The following is a 22846-nucleotide window of genomic DNA, read 5'->3' as shown; positions in this document are numbered from 1 at the left end:
CTGAAAGTTTGTTCTGATGGTGGACGCTGAGTTTGAGGTGCTTTAAGGGCAACAGTGGGGAGGCCCACCAGCACAGAGACTTGGTCTTTGAGGTCTGGGAGGAGCATAGGCTGGAGAGGCAGTGAAGTCAGCAGAGCAGACAAGTGCAGAGAATGCAGAAGCAAAACAAGGTGTGAGGTTTGAGGAAGGCTCAGTGCAGAATCCTCTAAGGAGAAGGTGGACACAGGACTCCTGGAAGTTGGGTAAATGACCATTCCAGCGCCAGGACCATGAACTCAGATCACTAGGAGCCATGTGCCTATCACGTCTCACATCCCAGTTGGCTGGCACCAGCATGGATACTGTGTGGCTATGCGGCTGGTCTATGACATAGGGGTGTCATGGAGCACATACGGGGTCCCTATGGCTCAGACACTGGGATCGGTAGCTGGCTGGTCTGCAGTAGGGACATTTCAAGAGCCACTAAAGGGTCTATTAGCTTCCATAGTAGTGGTTCTCTCTAGAGGCAGGCTCTCTACTGCTCCCTGGTGGCTGGGTGTCTCATACAGCAGAGCATCTTCCAGGGGCTCATATAAAACTACACCACTAGTCTAAATGGTTCCCAGACCCCAGTCATGACATGGCTTCTGTTTTCCCACACATTCTTCTAGATATCTAACTGTCCAAGATGGTCTGCTTGATGACAGGAACCCTTCGCTCCAGCTCACACCCTGTGTAAGGCTGGACCAGGGCCTGTCTGTCAAAGCAGCTGTGGGCCAGGCCATTTTGCTCGGAATCCCACCCCATTTGTTTCTTGCCACTGTGGGAGCTGTGGGGTTCTGTTCTACAAAGCAGGGAGTGGGAGGCTTGCAGCCACAACCTCATGTCTCCTCCTTAAACCCCGGGCAGACGCCACTGACAGGACTCAAGTCCCTCGAGCAGTTTGATTACTGAACCCCTGTGCTTCCAAATCCTTTCTTCTTGTCCTTTTGCTGCTCTCCCCGGTAATTATTCCCCCAGAGGACCAGCCTCAGGTTCTGCCAGAGAGAAAAATGTCAGCGCTAAGACATCTTTGACAGCCTCAAATTTCTTAATGGCAAAGCGAAGAACCAGACATTGCTTTCATTATTCTCCGCTCTACGGCATCTCGGTCACCCTACGGGGGCTTGCTCGGTCTTTGTGGAATGAGCGGATAAACAATTCTTTATTCAAAGGGCTGCTATTAAAAACAGCCTCCTAGCTAACTCTGTCAATCTCTCCGGCAGCCCTCTTAGGGGGTGTGGAATTTACTTATGTATTTTCTCTCTCTGCCAAATGAACTGAGGTGTCTAAGGGCCTCTTAGCTGCTGCATACATTAACTGCCCCTGCTGCAGTGACTCTGACAAGTGATACCAGATAGAAGTCTCACTTCCTTATGGAAGTAGTCTGCCTTGCTGTAAGGCTTCCGGTGACTGAGTGAAAACAAGTGAGAGTGTGTGTGTGTGTGTGTGTGTGTGTGTGTGTGTGTGTGTGTGCGTGTGCGTGTGTGTGCGCGCGCGCGTGTGTGTGTGTCTGTGTGTACATGTATACGTGTATATATGTGCAATATGTATATATAGGTATATATGCACATATACACACACACATACATACATACGTACACACATACATACAGTTTGTTTCTCTTTATGAGAAACTGGAACCTTCTTCCTTGCACTTTTTGCTGGTTGAACTAGCTTTACCTTCTGGGGAGACCCAGAACATGATAACCTTGTCAGCCACACAGATGTCCACGTAATGCCCTGTGGCTTTCTCCTCCTCTTTCCCATTAGACTCGTTTCCCATTTACTGCCCCACGGAACCTCCCCTGCAGGCATATCTTACCTCCACAGCCCAGATGACATCTTTCATCTAGTGACTCATATCTGTTCAGGTGGGATGTATGCTTTTACGCAGAGACTTTGTGCAGGCTGGTCCTTGGCTGACGTTTGCTAAGTGGGGGTTAGCACTATAAATGAGGAGAATGTAAAGAAAAGCCTGCTCTGGGACACAGCCTCCTTCCTTGAAGGACGGTGTGGTGGTTTAAATATGCTTGGCTCAGGGAGTGGCACTACTAGGGGGAGTGGCCTGGCTGGAATACATGTGGCCTTGTGAGAGGAAGTGTGTCACTATAAGGGTGGGCTTCAAGGCCCTCCCCCTAGCTGCCTGAGGATCATGGCAGATATCTAGAAGAAGGGAAAACAGAAGCCATGTAGACTCCTTTTCCAGCCCCACATCTGCCTGAATGCTGCCATGCTTCCTGCCATGATGACAATGGACTGACCCTCTGCACTGTAAGCCTGTTGGGATTAAGTTGTCCTTATAAAAGTTGCCTTGGTCATGGTGTCTCTTCTCAGCAATGGAGACCCTAACTAAGACAGATGTTTTACTCAATCCTGCATTGACTGTCTGTGAAACTTCCTAAGCCATGTGCAGTTACCCTTCCTCCCAGCCCGCCTTTTTGTGGAAGCTACGAGCCAGCAGTGTGGTTCCTGGCAGATGGCGAGGTGAAGCCACTATCAGGAGGAGACAGGCATGGGGACTCTGGCTAACTACTTCTAGCACCTCTGGAGGAAGCTTTCTCTCCCCTTTGCTCTGCATAGGAGATGAGCAAGGGGTTTTTGAATTTGGAAAGTGGACCCATACCAAAACACAGATAGAGTGCTGACAAGAATCAAAATGTGGCCACGAACACCTCCAGGGCGGAGGAGACAAATGAATCCAGTTTCCAAGATTGACTGCCCTTATTTTCAGATTAGACTGGGGTACAGGAGACTGAGAAACGTAAGAGAACCTGCCTGATGCCTGCCTTGAGGGGTATTTCTCTGTTTCACCGTACCCAACATTAGCCACACCGGGCATGGGTACCTGGAATCTCAACAAGCTTGGGTTCCAACCTGGCAAATTTCTCTCCCCTTCTGCTTCATCTAGGAAGATGCTGAGTTCTGAAAGGAGCAGCCCAGAACCGCCACCTGGGGTGGACACATTCTGTACAGCCAGGGCCTCTCCAGGAACATTCTTGAGATATGGACTGCGTAAAGAGTTCTACCGTCTGCCAGGAGTGAGGGGGCTTGAACAGAAGGCAGAGCGTTCTCTAGTGTGCACTCTCACTGAATTCAGGACGGCGGTCACAGCTGTCTCCTAGTAAGGAGACCTAGACACAGAGGGAAGGAGGAAGGCAAGAGCTGGCTAATGTCTGGACACCTCCCCACTGTGGATTCCTGTAGGAGTTGTGGTACATGGAGGCAAGAAAGCTCTGTCCCCATGCTCAGGTCCAGGAGGTCCCCCAAAGGAGAGCTTCTCTTAGTCATGTCTTCTGTTAGTCCCAACCCCTAAGTATGACTCGCTCGGTCCATGCTGTCTGTCTCACTTGCCCAACCACAGGGCGAGACACAAAAATGGTCACTACAATAGGGAGTGGAGCTAGGAGGGAGCCCAAAGCAAAGAGGAGCTCATACCTGGGTCTGTCTCCTCACTATGGCTGGCACTTCTCTCTCTCTCTCTCTCTCTCTCTCTCTCTCTCTCTCTCTCTCTCTCTCTCTCTCTCCCCCTCCCCACCCCTCATGGAGAAAAAAATATATATATTCTATCAACCATCAATCTGGAGGCTGACATTCAGGGCATTTAAAGCTGTATAAACACCATGAATTTCATGGGTATAGCCTCTCCATGGAGAACACCCTTCCAGAAGGGCAGGAGGGCTCCCTGGCTGTGCTGTGCTAATGACTGATACTGAAATTAACTGTATTCTGGCTAGACAGATAGGAAACTTAAGAGAACACCACCAAGTTCCACATTGTCCCTCCTCAATGTATCACAGGTTCGATGTGACATGGGACATATCGGTCACGTTTCCTCCCCGGCGTGCTGAGTCATATGTTCAGCCATTAGTGAGAGAGACCTGAGGTCTGTAGGGTGGCCGTTACTCTTAGTCACTCAGTCCACTACCTTCCTTCCCCCAACAGAACCAAACACAGAGGTAGGTTAGGGCCCGGGTACAAATGATGATGATGGGAGGCTACACAAAGCAAAGGTCTGCCCTCGGAGGCAGAGAAGGCGGTGAGCGGGGGATGGAATGGAAGAAGCGGTGAGTTCTGCTAGATGCACGAGATGCCAGGGAAGGGGAGAAGTGAACAATCGCTGGTTACCTCTCTCTGAATCCCGGAAGGCATGAGGGAAGAGCAGAAACAGCGGGTTAGCGTCCGGACTGTATCCAGTCTACAACACAGCTCTCAGCACCGACATCCCATCGGAGTTCCCAACTTTGCAGCCATTAATAGCCTTTCTGTGCTTATTTTAGCCGAACCCTATCACCCAGAAGAGTGTATTTCGAGCCACATTACGATGGAGCCAAGAGTTGCCAGCTGAATTTGCAGAGGCAACAGATCAGCCGGGGGAGGTAACCAAGCCTAAAATATCACAGTCAAGTACAGGAGACTGTTTGCAGGAAACACTGACAGGGAACTTTTCAGTCTCTAGCCCCAGCTTCACACGCACACACACACCCCTACACACACACACACACACACACACACACACACACACACTACCACCACCACCACCAACAACAAGAACAACCAGCACCACCATACAGAAGCAATGAAGCAGACACAGCCTTACCTGCTTCATGGCCCCTGGACATTCTATTAGAGCTGCAGCTGGTACCCAGGGGCTTTAACAACACCCTTAGTGGGCAATGGGGAAGGATGTAGGACAGAAGTGGGAAAGAAAGAGGTAGAAGATGAAAAGGTGCAGGTACAGCACAGTGCCAAGAACAGGTCTGGGTAGAGAAGTGCAGGGAAGGAAGGAAGGAGTTCGAGCTGGGAGCATATGGGGATTGGGAGTGGGGGTGGGGCAACAGCAAGTTTAGGGTTTTCATGCGCAGAGCTACCCAGAGTTGCCAGGCGACCCTAGAGATGTCGCTGGGCCCTCTATCCCTTTCTGTTCTGTCTGAGGCATTACAAAAGGGCCCAGAAGCAGCGTCCTCTGAGTGGCACAGGTACTCTGTACAGCAAACAGTCCGGGGAGGCAGAGCGCCAGACAGCTAAGTCATGAGAAGAGACTCGGGTTCACGGGACCTGCTGTCTCCTGCACAGGGGTCCTGCAGCTGTGTCACCTAGGCCAGCTGAAGGTAACAGTTAATACGTAATCAAGTATATCACCAGATGGTGAGCTAGAAGGATGGAGGGAGCATTACACTACACCTCAGAACAGTATTTGTGCCATACTCCCACAAGGGTGCGGGAGTGTGTGCCCACATAAGAGGAAGCTACAATGTCCCAAATGCCAAGCCAAGAGAAAGCTTAGAGTGCATTTAAGAATTTGCATGGTGGGCTGGAGAGATGGCTCAGTGGCTAAGAGCACTGACTGCTCTTCCAGAGGTCCTGAGTTCAAATCCCAGCAACTACATGGTGGCTCACAACCATCCGTAATGGGATCTGATGTCCCCTTCTGTCTGAAGACAGCTACAGTGTGCTCATACACAAAATAAATAAATAAATCTTAAAAAAAAAAGAATTTGCATGGTAAAAGGCTGCAATAGGCCAGGTGGTAGTGGAGTGTGCCTTTGATCCCAGGACTTGGGAGAAAGCAGCAGGTGGATCTTGAGTCTGAGACCAACCTGGTCTACAGAGTGAGTTCCAGGACAGCCAAGGCTACACAGAGAAAACATGTCTTAACAAATCAAACCAAACTAAACCAAGCAAAAACAAAACAAAATAAAACGAATCAAACAGGCTGAAATAACACAGCGCAGCACCAAATTGTCAGCCTAAGAAGATTATAGAGGGCATCTGTATGAGTATTATACAACAGGCACAAATGAATTGTGCATATCTACCTCCACATACAGGGAAAATCGCTGAGATCACCTGGGCCAAGCACCAGCCCAGGTGACACTTCTGATGTTTATGATTACAACAGCACACCCTATCCGTTGAGCTCTGGGGTCATATGGTCCCTGCGGGCCCTACAGCAACCTGACAAAGTCATTAGTATGGTGTTCACGGACATAGGAGAAAACAGAGTTTGAGGAACTTGGCCAGGTCCATGGTGAAGATTGTGACTGCAAGTCTGCCTTGGTTCTGTCTCTCGGATGATGAACCCATAGAGATGAACAAGTTTGCTTAAGGCAGAGCCAAAGGGTTCGACAAGGAGCCTGGGTTCTTGGAGGATCAGGGAACACGAGTTTCCAGGAGAGACTCTTTAGGCTTAGGAGGTAGACAGGATCCAGGATCCTCCAGAACTTACCTTCTCATTGTCAATGTATCAGACTCTCCCCTGTGCCAGGCTCGCAGCATTGGATGACAGACTCCTGACCTAGTCACCCATCAGTGAAGAGGGGACCTAGCTCAGGGCATCCACGAGAAATGAGATTAAATGAGATGACACTTAACGAAGAGGCCTGCATTTTGGGAGCTGTAAGCACAAAGCCATGTAATGGTTCCTGCCTCAGCTAGGCTGGCGGGGCAGCATTTGGCCTTGAGGGCCTATTCGGAGGTTCTAGCTGGGGACTGCAGTTATACTCTTGACTGGAGGATGGTCTTCCTCTATGGGAGAAGGTCATTTTCAATGGAGCATGCAGCTTTGGAAGGGCACATGTGGGACAGAAAGGGAGTGGGAGGACATTTATCTAGCGAGTCAGATCAGCTGACTCAACCACGGCAATCAGTGAGATGACAGATGTCTCAGCCATATTGCCCTCATATCTATACGTGGCTTCTGAGGGTGGCTGTCCCACATGGGAAGACATTCACCCAGAAAGAGAATGTTTCTTAGACTCACTGGACATTCTTCTGCACTCTCCCCACCCTGCTATCAAAGGCAAGCTTTAGAAGTAACATTTTGTAAGTCAGTGACCCTATGGAATCTCAGGTTTCCTACCTCAGACACGATCAGCTCTTGGAATAATTAAAAAAAAATTCCTTTAGGAAGAATATGCAAGTGATGTCTCTTTGATTCCATTTTGGGTTACAGCAGGAGCTTTTAATTTCTTACTCTTCGCGAATGCCTCTGTCTAGCGTATGACAACTTTGCCCAACAGTGGGAAATCTAAAGACCGAGAACAGGATGTTTCCTTTTGCATATAGCTTTGGCTATTTAAAATCAGACCCACTGCAAAGGGCTCATTTGAGCAAAGAACCCTGTCACGCAGCGGCTGTGTTTCCCCCTGCAGGAAGGACTGGGAAACATCTAAACGGAGTTAATTCTTTGGGGCGTAGAAGATACTGTTTAAGTGTTGAAGTAAAAACTAGCCATAAAGGGAGATTGCAGGGGAGTTCTGAAATGTCACTGGAAAACCCCAACGAGTCACTGACAATGGCAGCTGCTCCATCACTCGGTACGGCTGGATTTGAAACATCAACAACCAAAATCCAATGGGCCCGGAGCTGGGCTTCATACAAGATGAGCCATTCTGAGAGTGGAGCAGGCTAAATTTAGTCAGCTGCAAGCCTACTCCCTTCTCAGTGTATGTGAAGCCACTGGGAAGAATCAAGTCCCAAGATTAGTTCCACTGAAGTAGTACACCAGGGCTGCCTGATCTGCATGCGCTTGCCGCAGCTCCTTGGAAAAACAAGTGCAGGAAAAATGAGCAATGTTTTCCTTAACACGAGCCTCAGACAACAGAGCTACTTTGTCCTGTGCAACTGGGCATTGCTGAAAAACAGCAGCAGGAACAGCATCCCAGAGACACAGTATGGCATGGTTCTTTGAAAGACAATGTCCTCATTTGTGCCTTGGCCAAGCGACTTCCTACTCATGCAAAATCACAACACCCATTTCTCACACCCTGGGGCTCACAGGGCAACCAAGGTCCCTGCTTGTGCACTATGGTGGAAAGTATAGCTTCTTAACACTTCTCTTCGTCACTGTGAGTCTCTGGAATCACTTGTGGATGCGGAGTCACCATTTCTCATGTGGCAGTGAGCGGGGGTGATATACGTCTTCCACCTGTTTTTTCGGTTTCCTGCCTAGCTTCCCGTCCTTAGTTAACTGGGTTCTATTATCTGTTTACCCTTTGTTGGGGTTCTTGGCTTCTTTGTTCTCTAACTTGATCTGTAATGTGGGCGAACCAGTGAGACACTTTACATCTTTAAAGGTGGGGGAGCTATGTCTGGGTCATCCACGGATTCCTGAGCTATCATGGGTGGTGGTGTGAATTGGATGTGAATGTATGGGGGGGGCAAGAAAGGTGGGTCTGCCCCCCCAATAATTTGTTCTGAATCACCACCAATTTTGTGACCTCAAGTGAGAGTCCACAAGGAGGGCCTGCATCAGCACAGTTTTATGTTCTGTAGCCGGATGTAACTGGAATAGCCCGGCACACCCCTGTGGACTCTTCTCCACCTTGCGGGTGAAAGACCTCAGAACTGAATCGAATAACAAGTTTATGCAAATTACCCATCTGGTTTCTGGCTCAGGAACAGGCTTTCTTTCCTACAGCTGAAGATGACCAAACTTCATGATGCCTTGAACCAGGGACGCTGCCCTTTCCAGGGCAGGCTCCTTCCCCCAGCCCTGGCCCCAGTGGCCACCATTGACTGGGGCCAGAGAGAGTAAGTGTGCCTGAAGATTTACAGTGGGATAAAGATTGAAATTTGGAACACATTTTTCTCAACAGAGGATTTCTCATGATTCTCGGGAGACACAATAATTAAACGGGCAGCTCACTGGTGAGGGGGAAGGTATATTTAAAAGCAACCAAGAAATGGTGTCTTGTTTTGTTTTTTTCCCTCCCTCCCAAGTCCATCTTGTGAAGAAGAATTGCAGAGTTCCAGCCTCTCTTTGTACAGTATTACAGATCAAAAGGGAAACACAAACCCACCTCTCTGACCGAGAGGAAATAAACACTTAGTTTTCAAATGGGGGATAACTCACGTCATGTCCCGGTTTTGAGGGAAAAGTTTGAGCTCATTAAATAAAATATGTCATACATGAACGGTGATGGCACGGCTTTCTTTTTGAAAGCAGAGGCGGTAAAATGGAAGGCACATGCCACCCAGAAGGCTTCTACCTGACAGGGTAGAAGAGTGTATGCTGTTTGCTGAAGACTTTGATATAGAAGAGGGAGAAGACAGCTCTCTAAGCTGTGTAAGAAATGCCTGCAGCATTAAACTGGCAAGGACTGGGTAAGACTTGTAGAAAAAAGGAAGAGAGGATGTGCAGGCACGTGGCTCGGTGGTACTTAGCACGCACAGAAAACGAAACTGAAAACCCCAAAGTAAAGCCATGCTGTGTCTGTAGGTAAATTCCCTTCTTCTGTATACATGGCTATCTAAAGAGTCTCTTTTGGGTAGACTGTACCTTCGATTGCTTTCTGGGTTTCCAAGGTAACTCGGGGCAAGCATTGCATAGCTAGACCCCACTTCTTTGGGCGGATGGGAGGAATACTAGTGTGAATAACACATCAAATATTTTGTTTTTTTAAATCATCTCTCACTTCGATGTAAGTTTTCTTGATAATCTATACATTCAAATCTATACATTTAGTGTCTAAAGAAATACAACACTAGAAAGAGTAGTCACTGCTGTTGAAATAAGCGCAGGTCGTCTCTGGTCACGGGGCATGTTTTATAAAAGGGAATCCAAGGTCCAGGGAACTTACACTAACTTGCTCCAACCCCACAACTAGCAGGCGGTCGTCTACCCAACCTGATGCCGGAGCATGGCTCTAGTCAGCTGACTGTGCTTAGGGATCTCTCTCCTGCAGGAGATGTGGCTTTGGTTCTTGGAGCTGCTCTCTCCCTTCCTCCCTTTTCTTTCTCTCACTCTCCATGTCTCTGTCTTTCCCTGTCCTCACCAGACTATGGTTCTTCACTGCTGGGGCCAACAACGGTAATTACCTGATGTGTTCTTCGTCTTCTCCCATTACTGTCCTGCCTACAGACACCCCCAGATTCCCTGCCTTCCCAACCCCACCCCGGGCCCCCAGACATACCAGTCTCTTCTTGCGTTGGACCTTTTTGTCTATTGCCCATCACCCCATGTTCGCACCATCGTCCCTAACAGGCTCCAGGGTCCCCAGTCACAGATAACTTGAGCCATATTTATGGCCGATTATATACTCGTAGGTTCGCCCTCTCCCTGACTAAAGCGTCAAGTCCTGTGAGCAGGGGCCTTTCACCTCCATTACCCACCATTGGCTGGCATGGGGCAAGCAATCAACAAGCCCTCTGGAAGGAGCGAACAGCTTGAACCTGCGTGAGCCGCTCCCTGGTCAGCCTTAGGCGTACTGGTGAGAACCTCAGGGAACTCTGCCTACCTGCCTGGCTGGATGTCTCTTCCTCTGATTCTAATTCACGGATGGTCCTTTAAAGATGACTTCAGCTAATACCGTATTTTTGTGCCGTCTGAAGTCATGTTGTAAGACATCCACTTCTCTGCAATGGGCAGGAGAGCCCTCGGAAGTTCATTGCTCTCTCGTGACTATTTGAAAGCAAAGTACATCTGTACCCTGTACATCTCCAGCAACAGTGACAATGATTTTTCTAGGGTCCCTAACTAGGTTCCTTCTTTGGGACATTTGTCTAAACGAAAAACGGTTCCTCTGCTCCTACAAATCAATACATAAATTTCCCCCGTATATAGATTTCTATCAGGATTTATCGGCTCCACAGAGAATTTTCTTTATGTTTGTACTCTGAGAAATAAACTTTAGCTTGTTACTCAGGGAAAAGAGCAGAGATAACATGTGTGCTGGAGGAGAGGATGGGTAGAAAGCTGTGGGAGATCCTGAGAGCATCGTCTGTGCCCTGAGGGGCAGAGTACCACAGCAAGTTACCCTGACAGTGGCGTGTTTACACTCTTCCTATAGAGTAAGCTTTCTCATTATTTTTAAGCTGTGTGTGCATGTGTGCACGTGCTCATGCACTCATGCACTTGTATGTGCACACACTTGTTCATTGTTTATATTATGTGCATACATACACACACACACACACACACTTTTTGGATGGTTGCACTTGAGGTTTGGTGCTAGAAAAGGGCCTTACTCTCAAGCTACCTCTCTAGCCCAGCTTTTATTTTGAGTCGGGCGCTTGCTAATTTGCTCAAGGCTGGCCTTGACCTTTGGATCTTCCTTTCTCAGCCTTCCCAACAGCTGGGATCACAGACCTGCATCACCTGACCTGTCCTCAAACAAAGTCAGTCAGTCAGTCAGTCAGTCAGTCAGTCAGTCAATCAATCAGTATCTCTTAAGAAAATAAAAATGGCAACGCTGCTGACCCATTACTCCAGTTTTACTGCTTGAGTCTACCTTTCTGTTATTATCTATATTTGTTGATATTTGGTAATTCACACAGACACATCATGTTACGAGTGTGAGATTAAACAGCCTGACTTGCAGAAATTCTTTTTGGAGGCTGTTCATCAGAGCTGGATAAAGGTAACTGGGCCTTCTGACTTCCACAGGACCAAGAAAAAAAAATCAATGTTCATTTCAGCTGTCACTGTGGGTTATTTTTTTTACTCATGTGTTCTTAGATCAGGACTTAGCAAAGTATGATCAGCCACAAGTGTATCTGAATGTACAGAACACGGTGACACCAATCCTCTTGGGCATAGGCGAAGGCTGCTATAGGCAAAGCAGTTCACTTAGAGGCCACAATGCAGCAAAGACTAAACGATGACTGCTTGGTCTTCACAGGACGAGCCTCTGAGCCTGCTCTAGAGGATCTGATTCAGCAGTGCCATGCATGAGGTAGGCAAGTGTGTGCTGAACGGTTTCTAGAGCACCCAGTGTGAAAAAGAAACACAGCTGCCTGCTAAAGAAATTAATGCTTCCTTCAAGATGGCATCTGATCCTAGCACCACCAAGGGAAGAGAAAAATCAGGACTGTATCATCAGACCAAGCGTGGGGCCTGGTGGCAGGGTGAGGCACTAGAATGATTCTTATTATAGATAGGTGACAGACTCCAGCACTGGCTGGAGACTATTCCGTCCATGCGCTGGTTCATTTTGAGCTGCTAAAAAATATCAGAGACTGGGTACTGTATACAGAAGAGAAGTTTATTTAAGTTACTGGAGGTCCCAGAGTGTGCCAGCAGCTCAGCTCTGGTTTTCAGCTACACCGTATGTGGTGACGACATCATGTGGAAGCGCCACAGGCCAAACAGGAAGCTGGGGAGATCGGGGAGATTCAGGTTCACCACTAAAACTCAACTCTCATGGGACTTCCTGCATTAATAACGCACAGGATGCTGCCCCACGGCCTAATTTCTTTGCACTAGGACGTAGGTATTAAAGGGACATTATCTTAATATCAGCCAAGCGAGGACTATGTTTCCAGCACATGAACCTTGGTGGATAACCTCAGAGTGTGACTACCATTAACAACCAAACGTAGAGACAGAGGATTCTCTGATCTGTAAGCCCTCCAGACTGTAAAAATCCAGCTGTGGATACAGCTCAGTGATAGACGCAAAGCCCTGGGCTCAATCTCCGCTTGTCTGTCTGTCTGCCTGGTCTGTCTCTCTCTTACACACACACACACACACTAATGGAATTCCTACAGGCCCTCCCTGAAAGATAGCATCCTTGTGGACCTTTAATTCAGTCACTTTTTTTTTTAAAAATGTCACTAGCAGGCTGTTACACTTAAGAGACTTTCAAAGGGGAAGGGACGAGGGCGAGATCATACCTGACCCTGGAAAGCAGCATGTGCAGGAATAACTGCGTGCTCTGACATGACAGAATCAGGCCAACCTGGCCCCAGTTGACAGCCATGCTTTCGGCAGCTGCTTTCTGCTCTCCTTCTATCATAATTATTTAAACCGTCATAATTTATTCATTTCCCCCCCACCCCACAAGCTTACAAGTTGTAGGGTAACCAGTCCAGGCTTCCAGATCAGAAAGCCTGGCGCCCCTCACTCCAGTGCCTTCCCAGCCGGTAGGATACTGACCGCAGACATTTTGTATCTACACAGTTTTGCAAAACGAAAATGATTTTCAAAATCCACGTTTCCCGTCACAGTTGCCCTCAGTGTTCAGGTTCATAATTCTACAGTGAAAAAGGAGATTAATAGAGAATTTCTCCGGAAACTAAGTGCAAACTTAGAGTGACTCAACTTGACCATTTTTACAGCTTTCTGAAGGAGGGAAAGCGAGACGCATCCAAAACTGTACTTTGAATTTTGATCTTTTTTCAGGCTCGAAATATTTGGTACAATGGTCTCTTGTGGTGCTGGGCAGTAAGCTATGGCTCACAGTCAGTCATGTGACCAAAAAAAAAAAAAAAAACAACAAAAAAAACCCCCACAAACAACCAACTATACAGAGTGTTGGTTGGCTAGGCAACAATGTCAGGTAGGGGCTTAAAAGGCATTTTCTGCTTACGGTATTTTCAATTTACCATGGGTTCACAGGGAGGCAACCCCAGTCTAAGCTGAAGAGCCTCTGCATTTTGTTTCCCTATTCTTCAAAGACTGATAGGTCCTTTTAGCTCCCCAAACGCTAGTGAATTTTCTATGAAGATGCTAGGGGAGTCCAGCCTTTCAATTTGACATACCTATAGAAAAGTTTTAATTATCAGTTGCTAAAAATATAGAAAAGGGGAATTCACCAATGGCTGCTTATAAAACTGGGAGCGAAGGTAAATAATTTTATATGTAGATTTAAATCTCTCTGCCCCACCTTATTTTGAATCTTTATTTTTAATCCCGAGCAGAGAAAAAAAAATGCTTGCAGTCTGATTACAAGTAGAGAATGACAGTCAAGCGCACTGAAGGGTAAAAGTGTCTTGGAACAATAGTCAGACGTGTAAGAGTCCACTGGGTAGGAATACTCATCCACACTGCAGGAGACGACGAGATGAAGTCAAGGTCTCGATGCAACATAAATTTAAAGTGAGTCACTCCACTGCTTAATAACTCTGTCCTTGAACAGTCGTTACTTCCATTAACATGTATTCCCAACAGAAAAATCCAATGAACCCAGAGCACCACCTCCCTGCCTCTTCCACAGTCGGGCTGCCCATTCAGTCTCTCCAGCAGCCTCTCATCCTGCTTCTTTCTCCTCATGCCCTCCATCGTGTGAGATCCCGCCTGGACCAGGATGGGCCGCCTTCCGGAAGCCTCTCCTAATGGCCCTCTCCAGGATCTTTGTGGATGAAGTAGAGGTCTTGTGACCAACAAAACGGAAGTCAAATCTACAACCACAGTTCAAGGACCCTGCTTGACCTCCCCACCTGTCTCTTCTGTCTGCACACAGACCACTCTGGTCTCCTTAGTTCACTTTTTGTCATCTGGCCATACCAGTCTTGAGGCCCAACTCAAGTCTTACCTCCTAGGTGGGCTCTCCCCACTGAAGTAACTACTGTCTGCTGTGCCATGCTGTTGACTGTCTTCAAGGAGCCTAAGTCTACTTCTTGAAGTGTCTGACTCGCAGCCTCTCTCTGGCTGTTAAACAGATGAACCTATCTATGGCTTATAACTAAAGAGGAATACAATTAAACTCTAAAACAGTGAGGAATTTCTGTCTACATTTGTCCATTTGTCTCTCTAAAAGTTCACAAGTATTATAAGTCCCATGAGACACAAGTATCATGGGAGCGTATGAGATCCAATGTCTAAGAACACAGGAACATAGCAAAGAAGAAATTAATTCTTCTGTTTAGTATAACATGGCTGAGATTGGTGGAAGACTGAAAGTGCAGATGAATATGAAGTTTTCTGGCATTAATCTTACCCCCACATTGGTACATTGAGGGTATAAATACATTTGAGGTGTCCACCCTGGAACTCATCTCGGCATGCTGGGGGCTGTTGGAGGTATAAGGTTTGCTTAGTTTGTAGCGCAGGATGAGATTCATTTTTCTGAGAGTTGTCCAAGACAAAAGCTGCTCAGGTGACAGCAAGGGATGGCGTGAATGATAGTTTTTGTAACAGATTAGAATCGCCACAAGTGAATGAACCATACCACTGCTTACACCCTTAAGAGTTGAGCCCCAGCTCTGCTCACAGTCTAGGCTACTCTGAGAGGAATCTGCTTGGTAGAGGGAAGTTCAAGCCCGAGAGACCCATGGACCTAACTTTTATCTCCCTACCCATTCTTTGAGCGGAGCTGGCTTGGGTTCCATCTGTTTTCCCTCACAGCCCTGGGCTCAGCTAACCTCACAGGGTAGCCTCAGGGCTCAAGGTCATCCACCCTGCTCTCCAGGTACGTCCAATCTCAGAAGGCCTAAAATTGGCCCCATAACAGCACAGCGGGAGTTAGAATAATACAAGAAGGCATCCACCATGCTCACCACGCTATCCCCAAGGCTAAGGCTCAGTGCTCTGAAGTTCAATATTTGTTAAATAAATAAATAAGTGACTCCACACTGCTTAAAAACCACGAGAACTAAAAATAATGTGTGCACTGTTAAAAAAAGAAAGTGGGATTCCCATTGCTGAGCTAAAACCATGGTACCTCTTTTTCTAGGCTGTGGCCGAGGCTCGATGGACCACCTCTTCCTCTGCTCGGTTTAATTCCCATCTCATTTGTGAGAACACAGTCGCAGGTGAGTTTACAAAAGTATAGGTAGAAATGTATAAATACAAACTTAGGGTGGCTTTTCTCGACACTATCTCCTGCCTCTAACTTCTTGCGGGAGACCTCTAGACATTTACTCCTTTCCAAAAGCAAATAGCTAAGACAGAAGTAGCAAAGATCTGGATGTTAGGTTAGGAAACTTATAAAACTGCCCTCGTGTCAGAGCAAGGCTAGAGGAGAGGCAGATGCTCAGTAGTCTGGGAAAACTAGAGGAAATCAGGCAGAATCTCCCCTAACCCTCTAGGCACCAAAGGAGAGGAGGCTGCAGCCACAGTTATCAAAAGAAGGGGAAAGACTAATGGGCTGTCTCCCTGCCTCCTCCTGTCTCCTTCCACCCAAGGCAGTAATGAAGATTCACAGCTCACATTCATTAGGGGATCGATAGACGTGCCTGGTTACAATATTGGGACAGAGAAACGGGTAATTGCTAGAAAAGGCGCAGATTCCTCAAGAATTTAATCAAGTGTTGTAAGCAATATTTAAACCGCTGTGTTTTGCTTTTTCAAAAACACTACTTTTTCAATGCCAAGAACACGCATGTGTTAAGTTGGCTGCGTTTCCACGTTTTGGGAATTTCAGGCATTTTCTACCCATGAAAATCATACCAATATTCTGCCACATAAATAAAATTTGGAAATGAGGTTTTTCCACACAAAGGGTATTGCCCTTAATTCAAATACTGCATTACAAAATGCAATATTTTTCACTTCTAATTTAGAAAAGATGTACATGAACATTTCCTGGGGCACATGTGAGATGAATACACTCAGCCACGGGGCACTGGTCATCACAGAAATGCCCAGTGCACCTCCAATCCAGCACTTCCCGCTGCGACTATAAACTGAGATCAAAGGAATACCTCCCACTCATTTCTCTCCCGAGTGGTAGGAAGACCCCCTCCTCAGACCAGCTGGCTGCCCTCCTCCAGGCATCGTGCTAAGCACGCTCCGTGGGCAGGGAGGCTGCGGCCTTTGTCCCGCGTGTCCCACCTCGCTGCCTCCAAGCCCAGTACCCCACGCACCTGCAGACAAAGGCGTGCCACCCCTCTCCAACTTCCTCACCTTGAGTTCTCGGTCGGTCTACCAGTTACCGGGGCAGGGCGGAGGCACTGTCCGAGGCTCTAGGGCAAAGACCTGGTACCCTAGCCAAGCCAGCGGAGCACTTGCTTTAAGCCAGCGGCAGAAGCAAGCAGCGGAGGCAGCAACGGCAGCGGCAGCACTTCCATCTCAAGTTCAAGCTCGCTGCTTCCGCACCGCGCCGCCCCGCCCCGCCCACGAGGCCACCATCTCCCATTGGCTGCTGAGCCGGGGCCCTCCTGCGGTGCTCCCGCCAGGTGCTCGGGCCAGACGCTTTGGCAGGTACTCCCGGCTGCAAGGGTCTTGAGCAAGGGGGCTGTGCAAACCGCCACCCCAGGCTATGTTCTGTACCCTTTGTACAGTCTCTTGTAAAGAAAGTTAATTCTGACCCTATTGTGCTTGTGTGTGCTACTACACACAGCCAGGGAGCCTCCACGACAAACTCTTCCACAAAGCAGAGAGTGAATGAAATGAATAGATTTCAGAAGGGAGCCCAGGGCGAGCTGGGCTGGACAGTACATTTTTAAGACTACCTGCTAATCTGCACAAAGCCCTTACAGCAACTCATTTCTCCGCTTAAGACACCTCTTAGGAACAGCTGACTTGAAGCCAAGCTCACCCTGGCACTCTTATCACTGTCGTTTCTAGCTGGCCACCCCCCCCCCCCATCTACATGGAAGCAGAAAAGTGTCCAGTTGGCTAAGTGACAGCATTTTAAATGGGACTGGCGGTCAAGAGAGAAGTTTGAAAGAAGGAGGCAAGCTCATTTGCTGATTACATTGTGTGCACGGAATATTTCCTTTGCCTAATTGTGTTGGGCATGAATAAGCTATTTGATTGATTAATTAACAAAATGAAGTAGAAGATTGGCTGTGTTTTGTTCAAACCCCCCACACTCCTTGTGCAGAGGAAGAAGAGAAAACGGGAAGCAAACACAGAAATGAAGTAGTGTGTTAAACGAGGACGTTTGTCTGATTTGGAGAAGCACAGCAGGTGTACTGGAATCTCCTAATGTTCATGTTTTAAAACGGGACCAAACATTTACTTATCTGTTCAATATTTATGATATGCATATGCTAACCAGAATCTGTGCTGACAATTGCCTTTTCTGGTTAGCAGGTGTCTCTGCAGGGATAGCGCCATTGACTTCAGTGATCTATGATCTGTGTTACCTCTGCTACTTATAAGCCTTAACTCGGAATTAGCTATTTGCAGCAGCTACAAGGTAGGGATGCAGCCCACCTGAAGGTGGCGCTGTGGGTGATTGGAGGGTTGGGGTTCAGTAGCCAGGGTAGCCCTCACCAAGGTTGGTGATGAACTGATTTCGCAAGGTGGCTCTCCTCCCTCCCACACAATTCTAGAGTGGTTTTCTGCCTCTCAGCTTGTAACAGGATTGAAGCGGGGGGGGGGGGGGGGGATAAGTCAGATGGGACAGAGAAGTCTCCTGGTAGGGAGACCGTACTTGATGATCACCAATGCTCTCTGAATACACTCTCAAACATGCCCCTCCCTGCTTCTCTAACTGTCCCCACGGTCCCCATGGTCATCTTCTCTCCCCTGGATGGTTGTAGTGGTGTGTCAAGTCTCTGTGCCTCCCTTCTGGTCCCTAACAGGCTGGTTTTATATGCTCATAGATAGGTCACTTTAAACCTTTTCCCATGGAGTCCCTGCACTAGGAAGATGGGGGCAGGAGGACCAGGAGTTCAGGGTCAGGCGCAGCTCTACAGTCAGCCCAACGGCAGTTTGGGCTACGTGAGGCCCTATCTTTGTTTTGTTTTGTTTTGTTTTGTTTTTCAAGACAGAGTTTCTCTGTGTAGCCCTGGCTGTCCTGGAACTTGCTTTGCAAACAAGGCTGGCCTCAAACTCATAGAGATCCACCTGCCTTTGCATTCTAAATTCTGGGATAAAGGGTGTATATTGCTACCAGCTGGCAAGGCACTATCTTGATAAATATATAATGATTACAAACATTAATGCTCCTTGCTTAAAACCCTCCCACTGGTCTTGCCCTGCAATGGGAAAAAAGATCCACGAATACTTCCAGGGTGTCTGAGGTCACATGGGATATGATCCTTGCTCCTCTCTCTAGCCACTGTTGCAAATGGTTCTTGCTCTTTGTTCTGCCTCCAGTGTTCTTCCAGTTCCTTGAGGTGTCTAGCTATTCCCACCTCAGAATCTTTGCTAACTGTCCCCTCCTCTTGAAATGCCCTTCCCTACGTCGCTTACCTGGCTAGTCTTTCCTCTGTTCTTGAGATCTCAGCCCACACAGACTGCTTCAGAAAATGTTCTGAACAGGCAGCACCACCTTCGTGGCCTAACCCTGGCTCCCCCCACAGCCCTTGCTGCGGTTTGGTAATTCACCTTTGGATCAGCACCTACTTCACAGTGAGCTTTAGGGGTAAACAGTAGTCCATTGTTCTTGTGGGGTAAAGAGTGTACGTTCCGCTACAGAGCCTGGCATCTTTTGTCCTCCAAGACATTGGGATGCCATGCCGCCCAGAGGTGGTGTCTGCTGAAGGCCTTGGGTGTTGTAACCTGAGCTCCAACTCTGCAGGTGCCAGAGACTGTGATCAGCCCCTGGACCAGTCGACCCACATGATGGAGCCCTCAGTTCTGGCCACCATGGCTGGGATAAAGCATCTGTGCTACTGTCACACAGTCATTCTGTCTACAACAGTCTGCCAGGTGCGTAGCTCACACGGGACCTTCCCCCGTGTGCTCCTTCCCATGGGTGAGTCCAGTCAGCCTCCTTCATAACAAAGCAGCAGTCTATCCATGTGTGCTGAGCAGTCAAAGGTGGGAGTGGGTGGAGTCAGGGTCTTGGGAGAGCTTTCAACCATAGCATATTTCCTGATGTAGTCACACACTTAATAATGGTTACATTTAGTAACTTTTGTCTTTTTAAAATTTTCAGTGATCATGAAATCAGCACATGACACTTTTACAATTAAAAGGGCAGACTCCTATTCCCAAACACCTACTCTGAGTTAGTGCCCAGGTCAGTGGTCACCTCTCTCAGGGGCCTCTTCCAGGGATCAGCATCCATGCCTTTGTGCTCTCTGGCTCATGACCCCACTTTTGGCAGTGGTCAGCAGGACTGGAACATTTTCATTTGCGTGTGATGTATGTCAGATCAAATCCAAGTCCCTAGCGAGTCCCTGGCATCAGTCACAGTGCCCTTTCTATACAGCCCATAAAACATGCTTCTAACATGATGGCAAAAAAAAAAAAAATCCCCCCAAGTATCATAGCAAAACAAACAAAAAAAATCCATTTTATTTCTTTTAGACCTGCACTTCAACCAGATAATAACCGTTTTAATGTGCAACAGAGATAATCCAAGTCGATAGAAACGTAGGTTCAGTCACATGTAAAATTTGGTACTTATCCCAACATGTTCCCTGATAAATAAGGAGGCTGTTACTGCAGTAACTGAGTAGAATAGTATAATAAAGCACACTACTATTCTGGGGATCTTTTTTTTCTTTCTAAAAATAAGAATGTGGCTGAAAATTATTATCCTCTTTAAAAATCTGACAGGAGAAGAAACCTGACGTGATTTATAAAAACAGGGAAGCAGCTCACCCAACTCTCAAGCCGTCGTGCTCCCTAATTAGAATGAAATATTACAGTTTATTTGCATAATATATTAAGGGGGAAAAAAAAACCTCCGCGGCTACTTATCTTTCCCTCCCCCGTACAAAGCTGACTGAAAATACAGCCAGCATACCAATAACCCAGGATACATCCCCAAGAAGCATGGCAGGAAAAAAAAATCAATTTTATTTCTTTCAGACTTGCATTTAAACTGGATAATAGCTGTTATAATGTGCAACAGACATAATCCAATTTCAATTTGTTTGATTAGATGAGTGTAAACATTAAACAAGAAAACCAAGGGATTGTCATAACAGCGTTTACACTCTTAGCTCGTTACAGAACAAAGCTTGCTCATTCGCTCCTGGAAAGAGAGCTACTAGGAAATACAGAGTATGAATTTGAACTGTCCTTACGAGTCATCCACTGAAAATGTTTACGTTGCCTCAGATCAAAGCAGCTTTCAACCAGCAGCCACTCAGCTTCTTCCTCAAATTAGGAGGAGGAAAGCCCTGAATGTTCGCTCAAACACTTGAGGCTGGGTTTAAGTATTCCCTTCTGGTCACACTGCATCATCAAAGCCCCACCCAGGCCTGTGCTTCTCACATTATGCTGTGCATAGTAACTTACGATGAAGGGGCAGAGTGTGGGGGGTGGAGAGAGCAAGCCAGCAGCAGAGTTCCTGCTGTATTACACAAGCAGCCCATCTCCTGGACCCCACAAAAGCTCTGCAGGCAGGCAGGTGTCTTGTGTACTGCGTGTGGAGAAGGCCGTTCTAGAGTAGGCACCTTGTTGACAGGGGACAAATGGCAAGACCTGTAACCCCCCCTCTCCACTCAGAGCTCAGAAGCAGGTAATGTTTCCTCCTGATTTTGGATCTGCCTGTCTGGGCGGGATGCTGTAGGGATCAACACCTTTCACACTTGCTTGTGTGCAAGCTTCAATCATCTGGGGATTGGCTAAAACACAGAGGTCTGCGGTGGGGGACCTGGTCAAGGACCTGGTGATGGCATGTCCTTATTCAGCTGATTAGACTACTTTGAATAGCAAGAATCCTAGTACAAATTATGCAAACAGTTACCACAGTTCAAGCAAAGGGCAGGAAAGAATTCAGTTCGGAACTGCAAAGAACCCGGGCGACGGATGCCAAGGGCTCAGCCAGGACCAGGGATATTCCGAGGTTAGTGGATGCTGTCCTGGAAGGCATTCATTCCTGGAGGCTGTGGTGTGTATTTGCGGAAGAAGCCCCACTCTGCCACACCAAATCTGGGAGACGGAAGCATGCCTTGCATTCAGATTAGGACATGACCTTTATCAAAAAGACTTCCAGGTTTTAGCACACAATCTCTAACTGAGCGCTCTCACAGAAAGTTTGCCCCCTCCCCACGATAGTCTCCTGTCCTGTCTAGGCTTTGCCTGTCCTGACCTATACAACGCAGAGGCTCTTTATAATAATAAATGTCTGTTTATAGCAGAAATCTTTGTATGTGGGAGAGTTCCAAGCTCCGAGCAGGAAGCACAACTCATTTTCTTTATGCAATATTCAGCAGACGAAACCTCCTACTAGACCAAAGACACTGGGCGATTCCCTGGCATTAATGAGACTATGAAGAGATTGTCTAGCCCCGCCAACCAACAGTTCCCATACTCCCAACAACTGAGGGGATAGAAGCTGGGAAGCACTCAATTCCCAAGGTGCTCAGCCCTGCCCAGCCCCTTCCCTACCTGCCCAGCCCCTTCCTTACCTGTCCTGCTCCTTTCCTACCTATGCAAGCCCTGGCCTCTCTCCTCAGGAAAGCAGTATTACAATGAAAGGCAGGGGACAATGCCAGCCAGGTGCCTCCATGCTCTGTGGGAAGGGGAAACAGCTGTCTGACATCCACAACCACAACTAGAGAAAAGCCACATTTGTGTCCCCACGTGAGAAATTCAAGCCTCACTTGACTCAGGGCACATGACCGGGACGATGTAGGGCAGGAGGACATGGGTGGAGCGTGGGAGTGAAGCCAAGAGAAATTATTATTACTTTTAAAAACATTTTATAAGTATTTTTTTTGTGGGTATACATGCTTTTCCCACATGTATCATGCGCATGTCTGTGTCCTAGGAGGTCAGAAGAGGTTCCTTGGGTCTGAAGTTACAGGTGGCTGTGAGCCACCATGTGGTTGCCGGGAATTGAACTCAGGACCTCTGGAAGCGCAGCCAGTGCTCTTAACCGCTGAGCCATCTCTCCAGCCCCAAGATGAATGCCTCCATGTATTTCCCCCATACCTTACCACCATCTGGTTTCTGTCTCAATAATTTTACTTTCCCCCAAATGCCATAGAAATGGAATTATGCAGTGTGTGGCTTTTAAAGTCTCATTTTTGTGACTTAGTGAATGGCTAAGTCTGTTAGGAGCTTGTTTATTTTCACTACTGAGAATTCTATTTGCAAAACACTCCATTCCATTTTCTGTCTGTTTGGCGGTACTGCAGCTTATCCATCACCAGGGAGTGGGTATTTGTATTGCTTCCAGTTCCGGACAAATTTAAGTGAAGCTAATTGTTGATCTGTGTACAGGAGGATATCCGCAGAGACCTCTGGCCTGGCCAGGGAGGAGGGTTCAAGCAAAGGGGAAAGGGCACGAGCAGGGAGGGGAAATGC

The 22846-nt window shown here is 47.6% G+C and overlaps 1 protein-coding gene across 50 annotated transcripts in view; it reads right to left on the bottom strand.

Moving 5' to 3' along the window:
- The window catches only part of Apbb2 (amyloid beta precursor protein binding family B member 2), a 382955-nt gene that overhangs the window by 19666 nt on the left and 340443 nt on the right, over nt 1-22846 (bottom strand). The window contains exon 1 of one of the 50 annotated variants that reach the window (XM_087583061.1): nt 16589-16778. The gene's annotated coding sequence lies outside the window, so the exon portion shown is untranslated. 50 annotated transcript variants of the gene reach the window in all.

This window comes from Rattus norvegicus, chromosome 14, assembly GCF_021556685.1.
Source record: "Rattus norvegicus strain SHRSP/BbbUtx chromosome 14, alternate assembly SHRSP_T2T, whole genome shotgun sequence".
Taxonomy (NCBI): domain Eukaryota; kingdom Metazoa; phylum Chordata; class Mammalia; order Rodentia; family Muridae; genus Rattus; species Rattus norvegicus.
This window is presented reverse-complemented; position numbering and strand designations above follow the sequence as displayed.